We start from the raw sequence: 23990 nt of genomic DNA, 5'->3' as shown, positions 1-23990 counted from the left end.
TTTAAGCTGTTTCGGAGCGGCTTCTCATTCTGGTGCAGGGCGAGTGGGGTGTGACCAGGCCGACCTCGGGCCCTCCTAAACGTGAGCAAAAATGCTTGTAATTTTTTCAAAAAGAGCTTGGACCACATACTTGCATGAATGAGCGCTGCAGAGCTGTTCGTTTGCAGCCTGCGTCTGACAAGGAAAATTGGATTGACTTTATACCAGCCAGAGCCTTCTCCCGCCTCTGAGCAGCAGCTGAAGCCTGCCACCACCAACATGTATCAGTGTATTTACCAAAAGAGCAGTGCGTACAGCACCGGGGGAAGGGATCATGTGCGTGCATATCCACGTGGCTCTTTTAGTCTCTTTTGAAGCCCGTTGTCATGGAAATTAGTGTGGCGGTCAGCTGATGCCTCTCACGTGGCTCATGGTGCAGCGTTTGGGGTGAATGAGGAGCAGTGCATATGAACAGCGACCCAAGGGTGAATAAATCTAAATGTAGTTAGCACTGGGGCCACAGAGCGACATGTTTTCATCTCTGAAACAGGTCGTTTTCACACATCATCTCTGAACACATACCTATATGTTCTCTTGTGCTGTGGACTGTGACATTATATTGTTTGGATGTGAAAGTGAACTTTGGATCTGATCAGAACAAGCCCTCACAGATGTTCTGCCTCTGGGCTACAAATATGAACTGTGAGCCTGGATTTATCAACTTACAGTGGAAACAGAGGACATATTTTTATTATTAAGGTTTCATATATTTTATAAAAGAATACATGATTTTAACTTTGGGGTACAGATATCGCACACAAAAAACCAAACAATGCCAAGATACAATACAGATGTTAATATTGACGATGCTGTAGCAGTATAAATCATCTTGATGATTGTGAGCTTTAAAGTGGAAATATTCTTAATTGTATTGTTTTTGTACTTGGAACATGAGTATCTCACGGCAGCTCAGGTTTTAGAACTTAAAATAATTACTAGGAATGTCAATGGCCTCTACAGACAGCAGAGGGAATGAACCATGGGGGGTAAAAACAACAAAAACTAGCCATTTAAACAATGTGACGGGCACTCAGTTCCAAGCCATTTGACATCAGAAATGTTCAGAGCACGTTTGGTGATTATTTATGGACTTAAAAACAGCACAGTAGAACTCCAGATATCGACTTGTGAAAACTGAAACAAAGTGATTGCTGAAGGGCAAAGAAACACAACCTTAAACAGGATTAACAGAACAAGCATAAATGAAACAAAACAACAACTAAGGGTATTTTGAGTCATGGGACAACAGTATAACATAATTTAAAGGGAAAAGAAGCGACACAAAGTTGTACTCAATTGAAATTACCGTTATACTTCAAAAATAATAATACTCAAGTATATAAATGCAAATAAAATACCAAATAGTAAACATTATAGGGAAAGTTTAAAAGAATAACTGTTTATAATTTGTAGTGAATATATCTGGAAGGAAAAAACATAATTACTCACATACATACATCACTGCAGTAGGAGGAAAAGTATGGGGTTTGAAAACTCTTAGTTGCTCAGGTAAATGTTCACAAGGTTAAAGTGTTAAAGGGTCAAAAGGTCAGTCCAGGCGCGTTTAGCTTCTCTGTTAGCGCTCTACAAACACATTTGCATTGAGCCAACACTCAAATTACGCTCATTTGGTTTGGCTTTGATGGGGAAGAGGATGTTACAATGACGCACACATCCTAATAGACAAACATGTAACTAGCTTAAACACACACACACACACACACACACACGTGGCATTTGATCACCACGGCGACAGTCAGGAGGAGGGGTTCAGGGCAGCAGATCTGCACCTGTGCATGGGAACGGCAGGTGCACGAGAAGGCACGGGGCATTTACAGGTGGAGAAAAACTCTTGGCACAAACTTCAATTGTAGGAATGTGTGTAAAAATAGACACGCACTGCTCAATAATACAACAAATGTGTAAAATGAATATGTATTTGTATATACTATGTTACTTCTGGTGGAGGATCTGCCACCTGTTTGTCGTCCTGGAGATGTTATATTGCTTTAAGTTATTTGTTATATACACCTAAATCAATGAATGCAAGATAAGATAGTTTAATGCTGTACTGCGGATTATTCAAGGCAATGTGCTCTTTTCACCTACCACCTATCCCTGCCCACTGCTCTGTTGTGTGAAATGTCACTATGAAGAGGCGGGGCTTATCACTTCTGAACTTTTGAACAGGAAGTCAATGGATTTCTATTATTGATCCTGCCTCTTTCAATACCTGCAAGCCTTTATGATTGGACAAGATGAAAACAACAACTCCTCCTCCTCCTCCTCCTCCTCCTCCTCCTCCTCCTCCTCCTCCTCCTCCTCCTCCTCCTCCTCCTCCTCCTCCTCCTCCTCGGTTGGTTCCGTCTCCATAAGCTGCAGTAGTGAGCCACATTCCTGCCGGTGTCAGAGGGAGGGACTCGGCTTTCCCCTCGGACCACACACAGACCACGCACTCTCAACCAACAACACAAACAACCTCCTTTTCTCACCTCACTCATTCTCTCTTTGCTTCTCCCCTCCCTCTTTCTCATCCTGCTCGCCCCCTTTCCTTTCCTTTCCTCCTCTCTTTACTTCCCTTCCCTTCTCTCCCTTCCCTTCCCTTCAGTCCCCCACCTTCCTTTCTCTCGGTCTTTCCGTCTCTCTCCCCTTCTCCTCAATTCCTACTCTTCCTCTATATTTTTTCTGTCCTCCTTCATCTTCCCTCCCTGCTAACCTTCCTTCCCTTCTTTCCCCCCTCGCTTCCTTCCTCTCTCCTCCTCTCTCTCTTCTTTCTTCCCTCTTCACCCTCTTTTCCTTCTCTCTCCTCCCTCTCGCTGGTCGTCCCCCTTTCTCTCTTCTTTCCACCCTCCTTACTTTCCTTCCCTTCTCTCTTGTCGACCCTTCTCTCTCTTCTTCCCTCCCTCCTCACCTTTATTCCCCGCTCTCTCCTCCTCTCTCTCTCCTCCCTCCCTCTCTAAAGCCGTAGGGGGAGTGTGCGTGTAACTGTATCACTTTATTAGGGCTGATCCTTGGATAAACGCCAAACCCCGTTAGTGTTCACATGGTGGGTAACCATGGAGACGGAGAGGTTACACCGAGGCTGAAGCAGAAAGAGCTGAGGAAGTGACACTTGGGTACAGTTGTTTCACTTGTAAACATGATTAAAAAAAATTATACGGTTAGAATTTACGAGCAAATTGTTATTGAACTATGTGTGAATTTAAAAGATGTGTGAAATTAAAAGATTTGGTCAACTTTTCAAATCTTACCATCCACTCTTCCAGCTTGTTTTAAAAATGTGTTTATTTAGTAGTCAATAGCAACTATATCTGTCATTGCCATGTTTGAAATGAGGAGAGAATGTAAGATATTGTGGGAAAACATTTTCTTTGCCATACCTAACAATTTAAAACAACATATTTTGTCTTTTGAATTGGAAAAAAAATCATCAAAATGTTGTATATAACAGCAAACTAAAACCTCTACTCTATGAGAGATTCCTTCTTGAAGGAAAGGAAAGAAAGAGATGGTCAGGTCAGAATGCTATGGTAGAATTTGCTGTTTATGACTGTCAGATTGATGATTTGTTGACCTGGTCCATCTTTCACATCACAAATATTACTGAGTCTTTCAACATGAAACAAAAACAGGCCCAATGTCTTCTCTGTCAGCACAAATAAACAAAAGTGAAATTATGTTCTCAAAATAACTTCAGAAACGGTCCCTTTATTCAACCCCAAAGGCAGGATTATTTAAGTCATAAGAAATAATGATACAATTCAATATTTGTGGATTGTGGATCATCCGTTTTGTTATCTGGAGTAAATCTCTCATAGAGTTATAGGCCCCGCCCTTCATCCAACATGAACGTAACCTACGTATTCATGGGTTTCAGCTTCCTGTCATAGGTGACATATATATATATATATATATATATATATATATATATATATATATATATTTTTTTTTTTTTTTCCAATTGTCAATTGCTATGGCCATTGTCTTCTTTTTTAAGTCATTCTGAAATCCATGAAGATCCTAAAGAAAGCGTAAGCGTGTCTGGTTTTTTAATCTGCTTTATGGTTGATATAAATAGCTGAGACAAAACAAAACCTAAACTGAAAAAGCGTAATGTCTTTTGCATCAACATCTTGTAAAATGAGAGCCTTTAGTACACAATAGAGTGATACCAGGAGGTTGAAGCTAATTAATAACACTTTACAGATTACAAATTACCAGCAAAAACGACCTCAGCCTTTTGTCCTCAAATTATACTATAATGTCTGAACACATACTTATCTATCAGGCACATTTTTGTACTAAAAGGAGTGGTATGTGACCTCTGCGCTCTGGTCTAATGAGAGCTTGTTTGTGGGGAAATCCTTCTCCGACAGCCCGTGTTGACATAACACCACATCCTCGCTCGTATCTGCCTCGGCCCATGTGACCACAGACGCAGGGCAGGTACTGACCAGCTCCCGGGAGAACATGGATGACCAACGTATGTACTCTTTTTTGAATACCTACTTACTTAATTCTTACTCTTCCACTTAAGATTGAGAAATAGACAGTATATATACAAGTTATTGGTACTATAAACTAATACTACTGGTACTCAAAATCTGTAACACTGATGTTGAGTCAAATCTGTGGCGACTATCTTGACTTGGAGAGGAAGAATACAACTTTGTGTTGCCATTAGAAAGTATGTAGAAGTAAGTAGATAAAGTTTCACACTATGTTCATACTGCAGGTCTTGACGCTCAATTCAGATTTTTTTCCGTGACGTCATCCTGTTGTCAAATGATGAGATGGACTATAAGTGTTATGACAATTCTTTAAATCTTTGTCTTTATTTAACCTTAAATAGGCAAAAGTAGATATTTAATCCTAATCACACTTTCTTTCCCAAAATAATTACATTTTAATTAAATTCAAAGCCTCACTTTATTTTCACTTAAGCTTCACTGCTGTGTAAAGGACAAATCAGATCAAGTAAAAAGAAAAGAATGATTGATTTGACCTGTATTGTGAATGAATAAATCGTTGTCTATCCTCTCCACCTTTGGCTAACATTCCTTGGACTTCTACCATACGTCTAATGACTGGCTAAAAGTCGAGGTTTGGAGCTAAAAGCTGAACTGAACAGTGCATTCCTGCTCACTGACTGCTGAGTGGTGTCATGTGACCACAGGGTACTTTTTCAAAAGAGGCAGGTGCAGCCAGAGAAGGATGATAATTACATGAACTTATGTAGTGCAAAGATGAAATGTCTGCCGTTTAATCCCAGCTTTGTTTCTATATTGCAATATCAGCTTATTAACTGTAGTAACTGCCTTTGTCTTTTAATGGACAGGTAAACATACGTGAAAGAAAGAATACTGCTTTTGTCAGGAGCAAACGATGCACAAGAGAAGTGATGTATAGATTAAATGATGGTTGAAGATATGCAAAATGTGAATATTGGGTAGGTATAATATATATATATATATATATATATATATATATATATATATATATATAATAAAAAACCTATAAAATCAGCTGATTAAACATTTAAATTAAACTAAGCCCCCTTAAAGTAATACGCCCAATAATGTTATGTCTCTTTACAGACCATTCACTATTTCTGATATACTTGAACCTGAACCAGAACACTTCGGGCATTTTGGCACATTTTTGTTGCGTTGATATAATGTCATCAGGATGATAAAAATAACAATTATAAAATATATATTTATATCACATTAAAAAATCAAGCAAACTGCAAAAAACTGCATTTACTGGTGACATTGTCCTGTGTATATAATGAATCCAAATGCCCTATTATTCCTTGTCATCTTTTCAAAACAGTTCAGCCCTATTTACAATCCACTGTGCAGCCTTGGTATATGACTAGACACGCAGACCACAACCACGGCCATCTCTTGTCTTTTTAATGGCCAAATAAACACACCAGGCTGACATAATAGCATGCTGCTTTTGTCAGGACCAAAAGGCCAGGGAGCTAGTTAAAGAAGTCTGCTCCACATGAAAAGGAGAGGGGACAGGAGGCACCCCTGACGTGTTCCTCCATTGAAAATAGCTCTCTTTTTTTTTCTCTTTTGCCTCAGAGCGACACCTGTCATTGGTCGGAGCAGGTTTACACAGGTGCTTTTTAGCAGCGCCCGAGAGAGAGGAGAGGGAGAGAGAGGGAGAGAGAGACAGAGACAGAGATAGAGAGATAGATGACATGAGAGGGGGAGGAAAGAGAGAAAGAGAGGAGAGAGAGAGGGAGAGAGAGACAGAGAGAGAGAGAGGAGCGAGACAGAGAGAAAGAGAGAGAGAGAGACAGAGAGAGACAGAGAGAGAGAGCGACAAAGAGAGAGAGAGAGAGAGAGAGAGAGAGAGAGAGAGAGAGAGAGAGAGAGAGAGAGAGAGAGAGAGAGAGAGAGAGAGAGAGAGAGAGAGAGAGAGAGAGAGAGAGAGAGAGAGAGAGAGAGAGAGAGAGAGAGAGAGAGAAAGATAGATGACATGAGAAGGGGAGAGAAAGAGAGCGGAAGGGACAGAAAGTGGGAGTGGGAGGAGGCGAAACGGTGAAAAGTGAAATAGATTTGTTTTGTTATTTTTTCCTTTCTTTTTTTAAAGAACTCGCCCCGGGGCGAGTGTGAGATAATCTGTTTACTTTTACCCACAATTCAGCGTGGCAGGGCGGACAAGGGATCAGGTGCTGGAGAGTGTTGCTTAAGGAAACTTTCAAGATAAAAAGGTTTAGTAACGATTGTACGGCATGTTTCAAGAACCTTTGTGGAAACCAGGAAAAAAACGGAATTAATGATCAAAGAAATAAAAGTAATTTAATTGTAGTAGTACCAATAGTAGGAGTAGTACCAATAGTATGAGTAGTACCAGTAGTATGAGTTAGATTCAGTGCATGTTGGATACAATGAGAGAGAAATAAACTTGCGCTAACCACTAACTAATACAACTGCTAGTTTGAAATAAAGAACAATTTCCGAGACAACATACATAAAATATGCGTTTTTACTTCCCAAAATACTGTGCCAAAATGTGCTTAAATTCAGGAGCAACAATGAAATCAAATACATGGGTGAATACACTACGAAAATACATTTTAATCACAGACTTACTTATGCTTTATTGAAATGTAAATGTGAATATTGCAAAAGACAGTTGTGTTTTTCATATTCCTAAACAGAGACCGCATATTCTGCATAACTTCCCACTGGGTGTTGTTTGTAGAGAATTATAGAAATGCAAAACGGGACAATCCAAGTCTCTCAGGACTTTGAGGAATTCTCCCCGTCCCGCTCAGAGGGAGGTGTAGGGTGTCGTCCAAGAATGAGGCAGGTATGTCTGAATGAGAAGAGGAGGGGCCCTTAAGTCAGTTTGAGCTTTTGAAAGATGCTGTGATCTCCCATTGGCTGAGCACAGAACAGAACAGAGCCCAGTGTAAAGACAAACTGTACAACGCAACCTAGGTGACGTGTGAAGATGTGAAAGCAAATAAAGCTGAACAGTTTGAGGTGAAAAATCTTCTATTTTTCTACCAGATATTGTTTTAAATCAATAAAAGGATACTCTTTATAAGTACATATAGACATGAAATCAAATGCTCTAGCTACTTTAAAGATTGAGTCTCAAAATCATAATTAAGCTTTCCATCTTTAATAATTATAAATATTCAGTATTATTTATTATATATAGCGTTTTTTCCCACAACACAGAAATTCTAGGGTTTGGGACTATACCGCTTTGTCACGATTTTGATATAATTTTGATTTAGCTGTGGAAAAACATCTGTTGATTTGACTGATAAAACAAAACTTACAATATATTCAAATTCATTGGGGGGGCGGGGTGTTTTGGGCACGTCCCCTGTGGAAGAGCCCCTATGGAAGACCTAGGACACGTCTCTCGGCTGGCCAGGGAACACCTCGGGATCCCCCCGGAGGAGTTGGAGGAAGTGTCTGGGGAGAGGGGAAGTCTGGGCCTAGTCTGCTGCTCCTGCGACCCGGCCCTGGATAAGCGGAAGAAGATGGATGGATGGAACTACACCCATGTGCGATTAGAGGCAATTCTTTCGATTTTTGATGCAATTCCAAATGTGGGCGTGGCCAGCTCATTAACATAAGTCAAAACTTGCGTATCTCTGGCATGAGATGTCTTATTTCCCAGCACGAATATACGTCTTGTGCCAAATGGTGAGCTGAACGCAATAATGTACAATATATATAGCTATATTTTACAAAGGCTCTACAGCGCCCCCTTGAGCATCTTAGTGGTGTTTGGACCCCCACAGATTCATATAATGTTCTTGTTTTGTGCTTCCCAGCGACACCATATGCACTGGTTTAGTCCTGGTTCAAATCTGTCTTGTGATAGACTTGGTTTATATTTTGGTGTAAAAAAGTTCCTTTGCTGTAAATTACAATCTTTGTGATTTGCTAATTGCTATTCAAATGAGTTGCTCTGTAATCGCGAAGCGTGTGCCAAAATATTTGGGAAAATTACTGAATATTAACAGATTAAAGCTTACCATAATGTCACAAAATTGCCTGTTTGTGCATAATCAAAAAGTAGGCTAAATGGGGGAAAAAAACTGTATCCGCTTTACATAAATCATGTTTGAAAGGCTAATCTTTGAGGCTTATAATGCAACTAAGAGGTTTGTTTGAAAGCTGCAGAATCAAACACAATGTCACGTTTCATCTTTGTACATTAGGCTTTTACTCCCTCATGGTTTTATTGGTGTTATTTTAAGTAAATTATAGTCTTCAAACCATGAAATGTTCAGAGCAGTGGAGTTGGGAGTCTGGAAAAGGAATTCCCTCAAAGTGGTGATTACTGGGGAAAGCCAGGGGCCCGCGCAGATGTACGGCCTGAGCTCTGGCACGGGCGAGACACGCGGATCACCCACGGGTCATCGGGCAAGCAGAGGAGAGTTAATGTCTAAAATGTTCTAAAATGTGTATGAAGCTGACCAAACTGCTAAAGATTGTTCTGCAAAAGTAGACCTCTGCTTCAAAGTCGACACTACCCAAAACATGGAAGGAGACAACGCTGTGTGTGACTGAGCAATGGGACAGTTTTTGTTTGTTTCAGCAAATGTGTTAAAGTGTAAGTTTAAAAAAAGAGCCGACACTATGTACGTCCTATTTCTCTAAATCCGTTTCAAGAGTCTAAAATATACACAACCGCATTTAGTGAAACAGACGAGCTTAAGGCATGAGCAGGGCATGAGAAGAGTGTGGATTGAGGGAACTTTAAGAACAAAGTCAGCACTGACAGGATGGGCCCGGGCACTAGCTTAAGGCCGTGTAGTCATTAGTTTTCCCACAGACCACAAACGCAGCACGGGGAGCGGGGACATGACATGCAGTCTTAAATCAAATGTGGCCACAACTCTGTGTTCACCTCTTCAGTCTTCACCAGAACATTTGAGCCGGTGCCTAATGAGCCAAGCTGTTGGTGATTGAAAGGGTCGGAGTTCAAAATGTCATGGTGGTTGCATATTAATGGAAGGTTGGCAGGGTTTGCTGTTGGGATGAAACACACATTTTCAAACTTTTAAGGGCTGTACTATTTTTTTTGTAAGTTATAAAGAATACACTTTGTCCTGCTCCAGTACAGATATATTCTAAAAGCAGATCTTAGGGTCAAAACGAGGCCACTCTGTGCTGTCTGCATCTAATTATGAAGTGTTTTAACATCCATGAACCAGGAAGTCCTTGAACCGCCACCTTATCGTGGTCCAACAACCTCCATTGTCCTCCATACCGCAGCTGCTCGGAGCTGCGGTCGCAAAGTCTCAGGTGCCTGTACGGCGGCAACCAGCTCTATACTCTCCATTGGGTACTCGAGGGTTCAACCAGTCCACATGTGCTTTGTGGATCTGGAGAAGGCTTTCGATCGTGTCCCTCGATGTGTCCTTTGGGGGGTGCTCCGGGAGTACAGGGTCCGGGGCCCTTTGCTCAGGGCTGTCCGGTCCCTGTATGACCGGAGCAGGAGCTGTGTTCGCATTGGCGGCAGTAAGTCAGACCTGTTCCCAGTGCATGTTGGACTCCACCAGGGCTGCCCTTTGTCACCGGTTCTGTTCATTGTTTTGATGGACAGAATTTCTAGGCGCGTCCTAAGGTGTCCGGTTTGGGGACCACAGGACCTCATCTCTGCTGTTTGCAGATGATGTGCGGATCAGTGCAGCGTCTGCAGTGATGCAGTCGCTGCATCGAACTGTTGTGGTGAAGAAGGATTTAACGGTCAATCTACGTTCCTGCCCTCACCTACGGTCATGAGCTTTGGGTAATGACCGAAAGGACAAGAGTGCAGATACAAGCGAATTAAATGAGTTTCCTCCGCCGGGTGGCTGGGAGCTCCCTTAGAGATAGGGTAAGGAGCTCAGTCCCACGGGAGGAGCTCAGAGTAGAGCTGCTTCTACATGTCGAGAGGAGCCAGCTAAGGTGGCTCGGGCATCTGTTCCGGAAGCCTCCCGGGCGCCTCCCTGAGGAGGTGTTTCGGGCACGTCCCACCCAGGACACGCTGACCCAGGACATGCTGGAGGTAGTATGTCTCTGTCTCTCGAATGGCCTGGGAACGTCTCGGGATCCCCCCGGAGGAGTTGAATTATTTTTTTAATTATTTTTTTCAACCTGCACATGTGTCTATGCAGACCATGTCCAGGTTCCACAGAATAAATTCTATCAACTGGACAAAAGAGTGAAGACTTTTGCACTCATCTGAGTGGCTGGTCCAGATGGACCGATATAAAACAAGGCAAGGTTTCAGTTGTAGAATAAATGTAATGTAAAAATGTAGAAAGAGAGTTGTAGAAGAGGCATGACGCTGGAGTTCTAACGCAGGAAAAATATATTTCCATCAGTACCAGACCTAGAGACATGAACCCTAAGACATTGCAATTGTGTGCATCCCAGTCTGATCCAGTCCAGTAACATCCCCCTGATGGCTTAGGCCAAGATAACAAGAGCTAAGCTGGCAGTGTCATAGGGGAGAACTAGCATGACAAGCCGCACCATCACATGACAAAAGGCTGCAGGAAGTAGACAACAAATTTAAAGTAGGTAAGCCTGTCTCAGATGTGTCTTGATTGTTTTGATGTATTTCTTTATTAAAAAGGGGACATATTTTGTAAAAACAAATAGGAAATCAAACAGGACTAAACTAAAAACTGAACTTGGACTAGATAAGGACTAAGCAAGGGCTTGAACAGGACAAGTCCACATCAGGACAAAAACTTACAACAACAAAATATGATGTCTTCTTTAATCCAACATAATGCAGAATACTACAAAAATAAAATAATTCTATAATCCTATCCTAAGTACTATACAAACATACATGCACTCAATAGCATTCCTCTAAGAATTTCAAATCACACTCTTGGTGGTATAGGAGCCAGTTATTACAATAATAAACCCTTTTCACCGCAATGCTAAAACATTTAGACCTGAAATAATAATTGATTTGGGAACAGGAAAAAAGTCTTATCAGATGTTATGGTGTGGTTGGACCAGCTGCGTGCATAGGGGGGCCCTGGCCCCGGCCCCGGCCCCTGCTGCATGAGCCCGGCGGAGTTAGTAGAGATGCTAGCAGATGCGTAAATATTGCTTTTGGCTGTGTATAGCCTCAATCATGCATTCATCATACTACCTTTGGGCTGCTGCACAGTGCAAAAGGCTGGTGTTCTCCATAAAACATTACATAATCAACACTCCCTCAAAATATACAATAGGCCACACATTTTTGCTGAGGTTTGATGGTTTTTAGCATAGGCTAATGCAATTTATAGGCCCATTATAATTGGCAAAAATAAGATCTAAAATGCAGCAGAACACAGAAATGTATGCGATTTCCCCCCAAAAAACCTCCCCAAACTCCCCAATTAATTTCTACTTAATAGGCCTATATGCTCTTCAGAGGTTTAAATATCATTATTCCACAGGTGCCTTATATTTTTGTTAATGTTTGAGTGCTACCACAGAAACTTAACTGGTCTTTGCTGCCCCCCCTGTAAAGAAAAATCCTGGTTATGGCCCTGGGTTAGACAAATATAGCAGAATAACAACCATGTCACTAACCTAAAATATTATATTACAGTTTCAATTAGACCTTTTGCATATACAGTTCTTAAATAGATACATATGGATACATACTGCCATACCAAGAACAAACAACAGGTAATACATTTGACTGTTATCAAAACCTCCGTAGAATTATTAGGGCATGTTTTATCCAAAAACACAGCATCTCCTTTGACATTCTCAAAATACAGTGCATTCTTGGGCTAACAAAGCATTAGTCTTAGTGCTGCAGTCACGTTTGGGATTAATGTATTTTTCCTCCGCAGATTTCACACAAGGCCAAAAGAGCACGGAGGTATTCTGCCTGTGTCCGAGCGGTTACAGAACATGAGCCGTGAATCAGCCGGATTATTAAGATTACTGCACAAATGACCCTGCAGTCATTTCAGCCGTTTTCAGCTTGTGATTTCAGATGTAGTTAATTAATGCATTATTTTATTGTCTGGTAATTATACTGGCGGCTGGTGTGCCATTTCCCTCCAACAGTTTAGTGGTGCAAAATATGTTGCAGCTGAATACAAATCTGAACGATGACACAAATTGCTTGTTGTGAAATGCATGGGATTCTTGTATCTGTTTAGAAGTTAATATTTCAGTCTTCTCTCAAATGTTTATCCTCTGGGACAAGTTTAAAATGTGAACTTTGAACTGAATTTTACTACAAAAACACACACTGCAAATCAAATCACAATTGCAATCAAACCTGTGACATATTTACCAAACAAAATGACTGGAAACTGAAGCCATAATGAAAAAAGGAGTTAAAAATGCACCAAAATAAACATTTATGTATTGACCTTTATATACCGTTAACTATTTTTTGGAATCTTTTTTTCAGGGCTGTCCTGGCTTCAGAGGGGCGGAGCCTATTGTATATGTTTTGAGTGCTGAATGTTCAGACATTTTGCCAAGTGCCAAGATGAATAATCTGCTTATCTGTAAAACACATTCAACTCTTATCACCGGACATAGTTGGTGACACATTTGAATGAAGGCGACAAATGCCATGTTGATAAAGCAAAGTACATCCGACCAACATCTATACTCAACGACCAACATCTATATTCAACGACCAACATCTATACTCAACGACCAACATCTATCCTCAACAACCAACATCTATACTCAACGACCAACATCTATCCTCAACGACCAACATCTATCCTCAACGACCAAAATCTATCCTCAACGACCAACATCTATCCTCAACGACCAACATCTATCCTCAACGACCAAAATCTATCCTCAACGACCAACATCTATACTCAACGACCAACATCTATCCTCAACGACCAACATCTATCCTCAACAACCAACATCTATCCTCAACGACCAACATCTATACTCAACGACCAACATCTATACTCAACGACCAACATCTATACTCATCGACCAAAATCTATCCTCAACGACCAACATCTATCCTCAACGACCAACATCTATCCTCAACGACCAACATCTATACTCAACGACCAACATCTATCCTCAACGACCAACATCTATCCTCAACGACCAACATCTATACTCAACACTGAATTCATCTATTCATGAACCATTTCATAGACATAGACACAAAAGAGTGAATAGACAGACACATTCCAAGAGTCTAAAAGACTTGACTCTTGAGGATATACTAAATATTTAAACAAGACTGGTAACTTTATAAATATTCAAAATATTTCCAGTATCACAAACAAAAATTAATAGTTCTGTCGTGCATGGAATAATCATGTGATTTAGATAAGGTGCTTATCAAAATGCAATGATAGCTCCACATTTGGTCACAGGTTTGTAAATCTGCCCTGAGACCACTTGAATCATCATACAAAAGATCCATGACAGAAAAGAAAAACGGTCTATTTCATCACTGTCATATTCTTATAAAACATACAATTTGAAGTTAATATTGTATACAAACGCTTGTCTGCTTTACAAGATCATCCATGGTACTGCTGCTCCTCCGCTAAAAAAGTATCTTTCACTGAGCCGTCAGTAAAATATGGAACCAACTGAGTGGATCTGGCAAAAAAAATCTTCTTTCAAAACTCTCATAAAGTGGACTGATGTGTGTATAAGCTCTAGAGAAGGAGAGAATGATCTGTAAAAGAGTGAATGGATGTGAATGATGAATGTATGCAGCTGAGAGAACTGGATGTGAACTGTTATGTTGGGCTGGTCATCATAGAACTGTAAAACGCCTTCTGTGCGGGTGTAAATAGTTCCATCCAAATTCGAACAAACATATAATCTTACAGTAACATTTCCTGAAATGTATTTTACTACAGGTGGAAATTAGGTCTTTAGCTATGACGCATGTCTGCTGTTAATACATAGTGTACACTGTCCACTCATTAAATAAAGAAACTAAACAATCCTAAAGTAGTACTACCCTAAGTAGTACAGGGAAACCCAACCAGGCTCAAGTGAATATACTGAAAAGCCCAGTTTCTGTAGCAGCTGGTCTTCTTTCAGTCGCCTGTCACTGTATCATCCCTCCATCACATGTGTTTACATTACAGTTAGAAAGTGGTCACCAAGTCTTCCCATGGGGCTTTTTTAAACACGACACTGCACCGCTCCACCCACGTCCTCCAATGACCTCTCTGAGCACGTGTCTTTCTATTTGACCCCGGGAGGTCAAAGGGCACGCGGCGAGGGAACCCTCTTTCCCCATAACTCTTTGTCTGCTCGCGCTATCCTCAAATGCCTCCGCTGTACGAGGACAAAAAGGGACACATGCTCGTAGGGGATGTGTGTATGTCCTCGAGGACGCCCACCCAGACACGAGTGAAGCGGAGGAAGAGGAAATCCGACAGATAAAGGAGAGGATTCATCATTTTAATGGTCACTTTTACGACGTGGGGGAGTTGGGTGGCGTTCAGACTGCCCATTGCTAAGCCCTCATTTGCAGAGCCCAGACAAATTCATTAGTGGGTGTCACAAACGGCAGATGCACTTTTGTTGGGTGGTTATTGTAGGTCCACAGTAGATGAGTTGAAGTGATTTCCAGAGAGCTGCAGCCTGGGGCCGGCACAAGTAGTTGGGTCATGGAGGAGTTGGCTTTCACTGCCTTTGTCCTCTGTTATTGAGACACATGTGAGGAGGCCTTCTTGTCCTAACGTTATGGAGCAGGGGACTTTCAAAACTAAACATCAAAACAAATGTGTGGTGTCAACATCCTGCAAGAACTAAAGCCACATATTTATCACCAAATTCATTCATTAATCACCTTTATTTGCTGTAATTAAAATACATTTTGACGTTGCTGACGTCTGCTCAATCAGAATAATGATAATTTACTATGTGCAATAATTCAAACTCTTTCTGAAATAATTAACCACAAAGACTGATATTAGAATGTTCTCTGCAAACAACGGAATATTATTATTTTTTAAATGGAAAGAAAGTAAACTTAGTTGTATAGCTGTGTGCAAACATTACTTAGCACTCATATTTCAGACGTCTCTTTTAATGCTCCTGGAGTGTTTAAAAAATATGCATTGTTGATTGAATATTGATTTTAAAATATAAATTGCAAATCGAATCAAATCCACATTATTATCAGGTCGATGTAATCCCTCATTGGTCATTTGAAAGTCATTTCACCTTGTGCAGAGGTTTTAAAGCCACAAGAATGCATTTAATAAGTCCACTTTAAATAAGTATGTGGCCAAAGAACAGTTAATCATTTTTAATTTAATAACATCATGACAGCATATCTGGATTAAGGTTACGCATGCACAGGCAGGAGAGAGGGAGTGACTTGAGTGGGTGGGCAGTGCGAGTGGTCTAAAGCAAGATTATCTGCTGCTGGAGCCAGTCTTGGAAAACAAACCAAACTCCACAGGTATGAGCCTATGTGTGCAGCCGGAGATCCCCTGCACTTCACAGCTAACTTAAACATACGCAGGAAAGGCCCGAGTACACGTGAAAGCTTATCTGAGCGAGGGCAGATAAGGGAGATAAGGCTGACTGGACTCTTTGTGTGGGGTGGAAGCTGCTCTGAGAAATACTGTTGTGGTCACTGTTCATTTTTTCGACTAAATATTTTTCTAAACAAACACATAATGACTAAAATTACACATGTTTTCATCTGGTAAAACTTTACTAGAGTAAGTACTGATATTTTAGTAAATAATAAAACATCTATTTAAGGGACAGATCTTAACATGTACCAGGAAGTAATGACAATTGATACATTTTAAGACTGTATTTAGTCGACTTAAATAATACCATTATATTTTTGTCAACTCTTTTCTGAATTTTTAAATATCAAATTTGGAGAGGGCGCTAGAGAGCCATTTTATTAGCTAGCCACCACATTTGCATATCATTGCAGTCAGCTTGAAAATCTTCACAAATGCTCCAGTGACAGTTTCCTATTAAAAATGTTTAAGAAACGTGGATTGTTTTTAAAATTTTAAAAACATTGCAAATTGGTACTATGACCACAGCTGAAAGTGTATCAGCTTCAAAATGATAAAATTTTCTTGCTCAAGGGTTTTGTGGACAAATTTCAAGTGTTTTTGATGAAAACAGTAAGAGAAAATGCCAAAAGTACGACGAGGTGCACTTTTGTCTGCGGCGTGTTTGATCCAATATGGCCGACTTCCTGTATGATTTAGGGCGGGGTGTGTGTCATATTTTTATTGCAACTTTTTTTGGCGTCAGGCTCCCATTGGCCCCATGTTAATCGATTTTTGAGATGGCGCTACTGAGCCGTCGGTTCTATTTTTCGATACCACTCACGGGCATATTCGTTTTTGTTTACTACTCAATTTTGGGATTTTTCTGGCCCCCGATACAATTTTAGTCCCTCGCTGACGGCATGACAATTGCCCGAAGGCTCCATGTACAATTATAACTTTAGAGTGTGACTTTTCCCCTTTCCTTTTCACTCCTGGAGTCCTTGCGATGCTTCGTTGTGTTATTCATGCCATATTTCTTGATTTAAACAACGCAAAATAAAGTATTGGCAAATGATCCCCTTTAAAAACTGATGAGGTTCATTGCTAATAGACAATACACGATTTATGTAGTCTGGTGTGCAAACAAGAGTAAAGTGTGCACTCTCCCTCTACCTGAGCCCCCCAGAGGCAGCAGCAGATTAGCAGAGCAGGGGCCGGGGTCGGTGTGTGGGGTAAAGCGGGCTGTCAGTGCCACACAGTTGGGGGGCTACACAATGCCTCCTTGTTCCCACTGCCCCCCGCATTAGCTCGGTTTGCTCATAATGCTGCTGCGGCTCAGGGTCCAGAGCCTCCAGGGTCCAGCCACGCCATAAAAACTAATGGTGTCTTTAAAATGTACAAATTGGGAACCATTCTCAGCACAAACAGCAGTTTTTAAATCATAACTAAACAGGACTTATGGACAAATAGCTAAGAGTAAGCAAGGTTGGTGGTTAGATCCAAGTGCTAGTTAGTGCATTGTGTCCTTCGGCAAGACACTCCACCTATCTGCTTATGTTTGAGAGTGACTGGTGACGCTCGATACTGGGAACCATGTCTTTCTCACTTAGCTCAGGGCAGCTGTGGCAACACTTGGAGTCGGGTGTGGCGAGTGAACAAATAATGATATGTGGGTAGTGCTCAGTTAGTTTTCAGAGTCCATACTTTTCCTTATACTTGAGTAAAATATCAGTGTTCTTGCTTGAGTAAAGGTTTTGGTTCTTTCCCACTGTGAGAAAGTGACAACAACAAGTGACAAAAGCTTTATGTTGAACATTGTGTGCTTCCAGATGTTTTGTCCAGTTACTCTTAAAGTTATGTGCACTTGAGGTTCCCCAAATACTTTACTATTTGAGTACATTTTTGGCTACTCTACCCATACAAAATAGATTAGATTATTAGATTGATGATGAAATGTACTATACCAGATGAATTCTCACAACATTTGTGACTCTTGAGAATGATTTATCCTGAATTACTATTTTGTTTTAAACATACACATAGAGGCACTTTGTGCATTTGTGGTGGGAGAGATGTCTGTGCTTTTCTCTTAAATGGATTTACCAACAGTTTGATTTCTTGGATTGTCGTGACGCTTCAACAAATCATCTTAAAATGTTCCTTATGACATTCTCTGTTTTCCCGGCGAGTGATACACATATCAATCTGGTGTGAAGCAGATTAGGACTAGAAAAACAATTGCAGGACTAAAATAGGTAAACAGGACAAAATTGGGTCAAAATTGGGTATTTGACTATTGGATCACATGAAGCCAAATAAGAGTAGAGGAAAGTAGAGTAGAGCGAGGGTCCATTTGAGTCCTCGGGCAAGACACTTCCCTCACAGCCTTGGGTTTGGGCAGAAGAGGCTGGTTGTCAAATGCCAGGTAGGTAAATAATACTAACTTTGTGAATTCTAAATCAGTTATTAAGTATTAATTGGGTTTAGCCTCCAAGATCCCTACGAGGCAACGCTGCTTTGAATAACCAGAGCAAAGCAAGACAACAAACTGCACCTGTGAAGATGGCTGCACCGCCCTGTGAGGAACAGAGTGGGACTGAAGGCAGCATGGAGGAACAGAGCCGAGACTCAGGTGGAGGTGGACATGCTGGCTCCAATGCAGACATAAATCACTTCAGAGGAAATTAAGGGAAAGACAGACAAATTAGGGAAGGGGGAGGAGCAGCGGGCATCAAAGCATCGCTCACATTCTTAAACAGAAAAAAAAAAAAAACACAGAAAATGTGCATTAAGCTATGGAATATGGATAATACTCAGACAGCATAGATAAACCAACAAAAGGACTATTGCTCAACACTGTCTGCAAAGTAAGAATACTGCATGGATTGCTTCCTGGTTACACCCATAGTTTGTTTTCTCAGCATAATCCCCAGATATAAGTTTAATTTATTACCACTGTGTCACGTCGTATGCTACATGACTGCAAAAAGAATGGCCTTGTATGGACTTGTAAGAGGTTTATTACCGAACAATGAAGACAATTGCTGAACACTGTTTAATCTGTTTTTCACTCTCGGCCTTTGAGGAAACTGCTGTTGTGATTTCAGGCATTACAAAAATAAATGAAGCAGGTCATTGTTTTCATAAAAGCAAATGAAACACAATGGCATTTGACTGCAGAGGTAATTTTAACTAGTTCTATGTCAATTGTATTTTGGCCTTCAGTTCTTATCAACCCAACACCCCTGAAACAATGTATGCCATATAAAGACACGGAATCACCCATTTTTTTCTGCCAGTTTCTTGTACCGTGTTGTATTTCGCGCTCACTATAGTCACCTGCATGCAGCCTGCAGACACACAGTCACTGCACAGATAGAGGTAAAACTCTCATCCTTATGAGAGTCAATGGACACAAGGCTCATTGTCATGTAAAAGAGAAGTTAATCCCACAGTAAAACATTACGGATTTGTGAAAACTTGTGTCCGTGTAAACAGCCCCTGAAAAAGAGTGTGAGTGAGCAGTCAAAGCTGTATTCAGTTTGCAGAAAGCGTGCTGATATGGGAACAAATCAATCTAAAAGAGAGACGCCTGTCATGCTGCAATGTCAAACAAATATGGGAAGGAGTGTCTGGAATGCCTGTGCATGTGGTCCGATGAATTTGGATTTGGCTAGGTGTTTTTTATTTTTATTTTTTATTTAGTTAATTTTATTATAAGTTATTCTGTAATTTCTTTGTGATTTTAATGCATTTGTCTTGCTTTGAATTGCCTTGTGCATGAAATGTGCTCTACAAATAAACTTGCCTTGTCTTGCCTTCCATATTCAAGACAACTAACTAATTTGTTGTCAATACCCATCCTTCAGATTTACGCGGTCTTTTACTCACGCAGGTATATCACTGGAAAGCAATGGTTTGTTATTAATGAACACTATGTATTTGTGTAGTAGTTGTAGCTGTCAGTTAGGAATCTCCTCCACACATTTGGGGCAAGTGCAAACACACAGCGGTTTATTCCTAAATGGGGGGTGGGCCCTGGTGGTGACTGGTCTGCAGATTTGGGTGGCTTGAGGGATTGGACTAAGTATTCTAAAATAACCATTACCCCATTAAGGAGGGCTGTTTCTGCTGACTCTAAGCCCGGTTCAGACAAAATGCTATTTAGTGAGCGCTTTAGCCCACACTGGAGGAGCTGTCTCTGTTTAATTTGGGACTTTAACCTCGAATCAGGAGTGAGACCATTTGTTTAAAAAGCGACTCCCACTCTCACTTGGATTACAGTCATTTTCACTCAGTCCAGTCGACGCAATTGTTGGTGTTTACTCAACAATAAATATTTGTGTTATGTTCACATACATGTTTCAGATGCTTTTTAGATATACTTAGGTGTGAAGCAGGTCAGAGTTTTATAGTAAACTCTACAAGAAATGTGTATTGATGAGTATTGATGTTTATACCTCTGTAATTATACCACCACATCTACATTGACAGTTTGTTTAAAAATTTAATGTGCAGCAAATTCAGTGGCCAAGTCAGGGGTGAGTAGTATATATTATCATTTTAATTGATTTAAATTTGGTTTAATTGATTACAAATCCAGTGTTTAGATATAATGCATTTGACGTCTGATCCACGTTCTTGTGTTTCGACCAAGCTTTATTTAGAAAGGGCTTGAACTGGCTTAAATATCTCTGATTTGCCCTAATGAGAGCAAGCTAATAGATGATGAATAACTCACGAGAGACATGATTATACAAACAACTTACTACTAGGGCTGTGTTCAAAATATCGATACGGCGATATATCGTCACGGGCTCCGTATCGTATCGATACTTTTCAATAACGTTAATTTATTAAAAATTGTCCGGGCGGCCGTTTAGAAGCTCCCTCCTGTAGAGGGCGGTAAACAGCGCGGAACTACTGAGACAGACACACACCGTGAACCAGCGTGTACACAGGCCTGAAGAAGAGCTTTTGGCTCGAAACGTCGCTACTGTTACACGCCTCCCCTTTCCATTCTATTTGATTTCCTTTTTCATTGATTTCATTCCTTTCACCCCTTTATTTTATACAAATTCAACGCAGCCCCGGAGCTAACTTAGCCCAGAGACCGCCAATTTAGCCCCGGAGCTAACACAGCCCCGAGGCCACCACAACAGCCGAACCGGAGGCAAAAAACCGGACAGGGCCCCGCTGAGCGCCTGTTAGCTTAGCGTTAGCCGCGGCCACTTCGGCGCTAGCGCTACTTGGGTTAGTGCCGAGCCCGATCCGACGAAACGGGATTTTAAGACCAAAACAACAACAAAAAGACACAAACAGAGGGTCAACAGACTCCCACACATCACACACATTACACAGACCTTGCCAATTGTTTTGCAACTTTACTTGAATGTGTTCTTTGCATAAGCTTTGTGGATAAACATCAAAATTCATGCATTTTCTTATCCGGAATAAAACAAATGCCCATTTGGTAAACTTTAAGACCCTTTTTTCAAAAAAGTATCGAGATACGTATCGTAATGAGGGAATTGTATCGGGACATACAAGTATCGGGATACGTATCGTATCGCAAGGGTCTTGGCAATACCCAGCCCTACTTACCACTACTACTTTCACGGTTTTAAAATCAGGTGCCATTAAGCTTTACATTTAAGATACACTTTAAAATAGGGACATCATTCTATTCTTTCGACCCATCCTTCAGTGCATCACTCAGGGCAGTGACAGAGGCTCGGTCAGGAGTAACTGGAGGACTAGTGCATGTTTTAGGAGTAAAAACCTGTAACCCCCAGATGTTGGTGAGAAGCAAACAACACGAGTTTAGTCGCAGAACTAGTCAATGCTGAAATAAAAGCCTTTTGCGTTGTGTTGTTGTTTTTCACCACAGCAGCCATCACTTTCTGAAACCTTACCTCGTGCCTCCTGCCAATATTTTGTAAACAAGCTCATTTTAAATAGGCCAGACATGTGCCACGACTTGACTCTGAAACGGTTCCTTGAGGGATACACCTGGGTCACACTCATTTACTACAAAGCTCTTCACTCAATAATATTATTGTTGTTGTATTTCAATTGTATTTTATTTTATCACTTGAAGGACATGGCTATTGTTTTCTTGTGTTTTAGTTATGGCAGTGCATTAAATGATTTTTTTTAATTGAATTTCAAATCATCAATACTCTTCTTTTTATCAAGACTCTAGAATTACAGGTCAGATCAATGGAGAGGCGAGTCAGCTCACGGTAAGAACGCAGGTTTTTCAAGATATTTTAGCGCAATAAAAACACATGTAACTGAATAAATGCAAGATAGATACAATGTCATGCTGTGTAACAGGAAAGCAATAATATCCGTGGAGAAAGACCGGCGGTGGACCCCAAATAGAAAATGTTACATAGTGCAGCATTAACACTACAACTCCCTGAGCATTCATCGTGACTGCTCCTAGAAGTCTTTATATTCTGCTTGGGTACATTTTCTGACAATTTTCGTCACTTTTTCCAACTTTTCCTGTATCTGTATATATATTATGTCTATGTTTCAGCTTTGAGAAGTTGACTGCTCTATTCACTTCAATGTATTTTGTATTTTGTATTTTTAAATGTAACAATTTTCTATGGCAGTTACTCCCCTCAGAATTCCACTGGTTTGAATGGGAGCAGTCAGATTGCTCTGGGAGTTCTAGTCGTTTCATATTTCTGGGTGCCCAAGTGTTAAATGGCACTAATAATAAGTATGTTTTTTATGCATTTTTTTTTTTTTTTTTTGCATTATCACACAGAATCCCCCCAAAAAAGAATTGATGTAAGCAAATTACACCCACTATTTTAGAGACAGGAGACAATTCTCACAAGTCGAGACAATACACAAGATTAGATCAACGAGAACAAGACAAGATTAGATCACTTAAAGTACAGTAATCACTCACAATACTGGCCTCATAATTCTGTCACTGTTTATTCATATATTTTTTAAACTATAGCTTCTCAAAGAGACACAACGCACCTTTTTACTCTGTGTCCGATGTAAACCCAAGCAAAAAAATATTACAATTGAATCTTGTGGCATATTTTTCAAGCGCTCATGTCCCAACAACATTTATTGAGCTATATTAGAGGAAAATGTGTTTCCTGCTATAAACGTCCCCGTCTCATCACCTTTCGTGTGTTTGTTTGTGGTTCTCAGTCTCCAGGGGCGGGTGGAACCAGGCTCATATACCTGTCATCAACTTTATAATGGGCCAAACTTTACTTCCACTTCAAATTATAGACATTGAAAACACTGATGGCAGGAGTAGATTCAGATGCATTTCATATCAGATGGATTAATCCTTATTTTGCTTTAAGATCTCGAATATTCACCAAAAAAAACAAAAAAACAAACCATTCAACACAAATATGGATTGAGGCTAAACATAATTAGCACTCTTCACTTGCCATGACCTTTGCAGGTATTAGATCATGAGATAAAGCTCCTTGGATTGAATTACAAACTGATATTGTGTCTGGTAAAGAGTGTTAACTGTCTGTGAGCTGCAATCTCACTGAACACTAAAGCATGGAACTTTTGTCAGGCCTTGTGTTTTATGCTGCTTATAAAATAATTCAACAGAAATGTGGAGTGAAATGTGTAGCTGCAGTAACTCTATTACATCTACAGATTAGTTTATCAGCTGTGTTTACAATAAAGAAAGAATGAAAGAGGCAGCTACTCAGGCGCGCCTCTTGTCATTGTGCGCTATGAGCATTTTCCTCTTGCTCTTCTGAACTAAAGTCCTGTTGATCAGTCCTTTGTAACTCGCCATCCGCCGTCACCGCTCCAGACAAAACAACAGAGGCTCTGGTGTGTTCAGACAGGGCTCACCTGAAGCACGCACAGGCAGGAGAGGCAAGCCCCGAGCAGCAGAGGGAGGAGAGAGGGAGGCGCACAGCTATATGTCATTTACAGGATTTGAACAACT

General features: G+C 40.6%; 1 protein-coding gene across 1 annotated transcript in view; it reads right to left on the bottom strand.

The window, feature by feature from the left end:
• Nucleotides 1-23990, bottom strand: part of LOC140361090 (protein eva-1 homolog A) — a 94051-nt gene that overhangs the window by 61023 nt on the left and 9038 nt on the right. The window lies entirely within an intron of this gene.

The sequence above is a fragment of the Eucyclogobius newberryi genome, unplaced genomic scaffold (genome assembly GCF_026437365.1).
Source record: "Eucyclogobius newberryi isolate DKJ021-1_F unplaced genomic scaffold, fEucNew1.0.hap1 SCAF_1, whole genome shotgun sequence".
NCBI lineage: Eukaryota > Metazoa > Chordata > Actinopteri > Gobiiformes > Gobiidae > Eucyclogobius > Eucyclogobius newberryi.
This window is presented reverse-complemented; position numbering and strand designations above follow the sequence as displayed.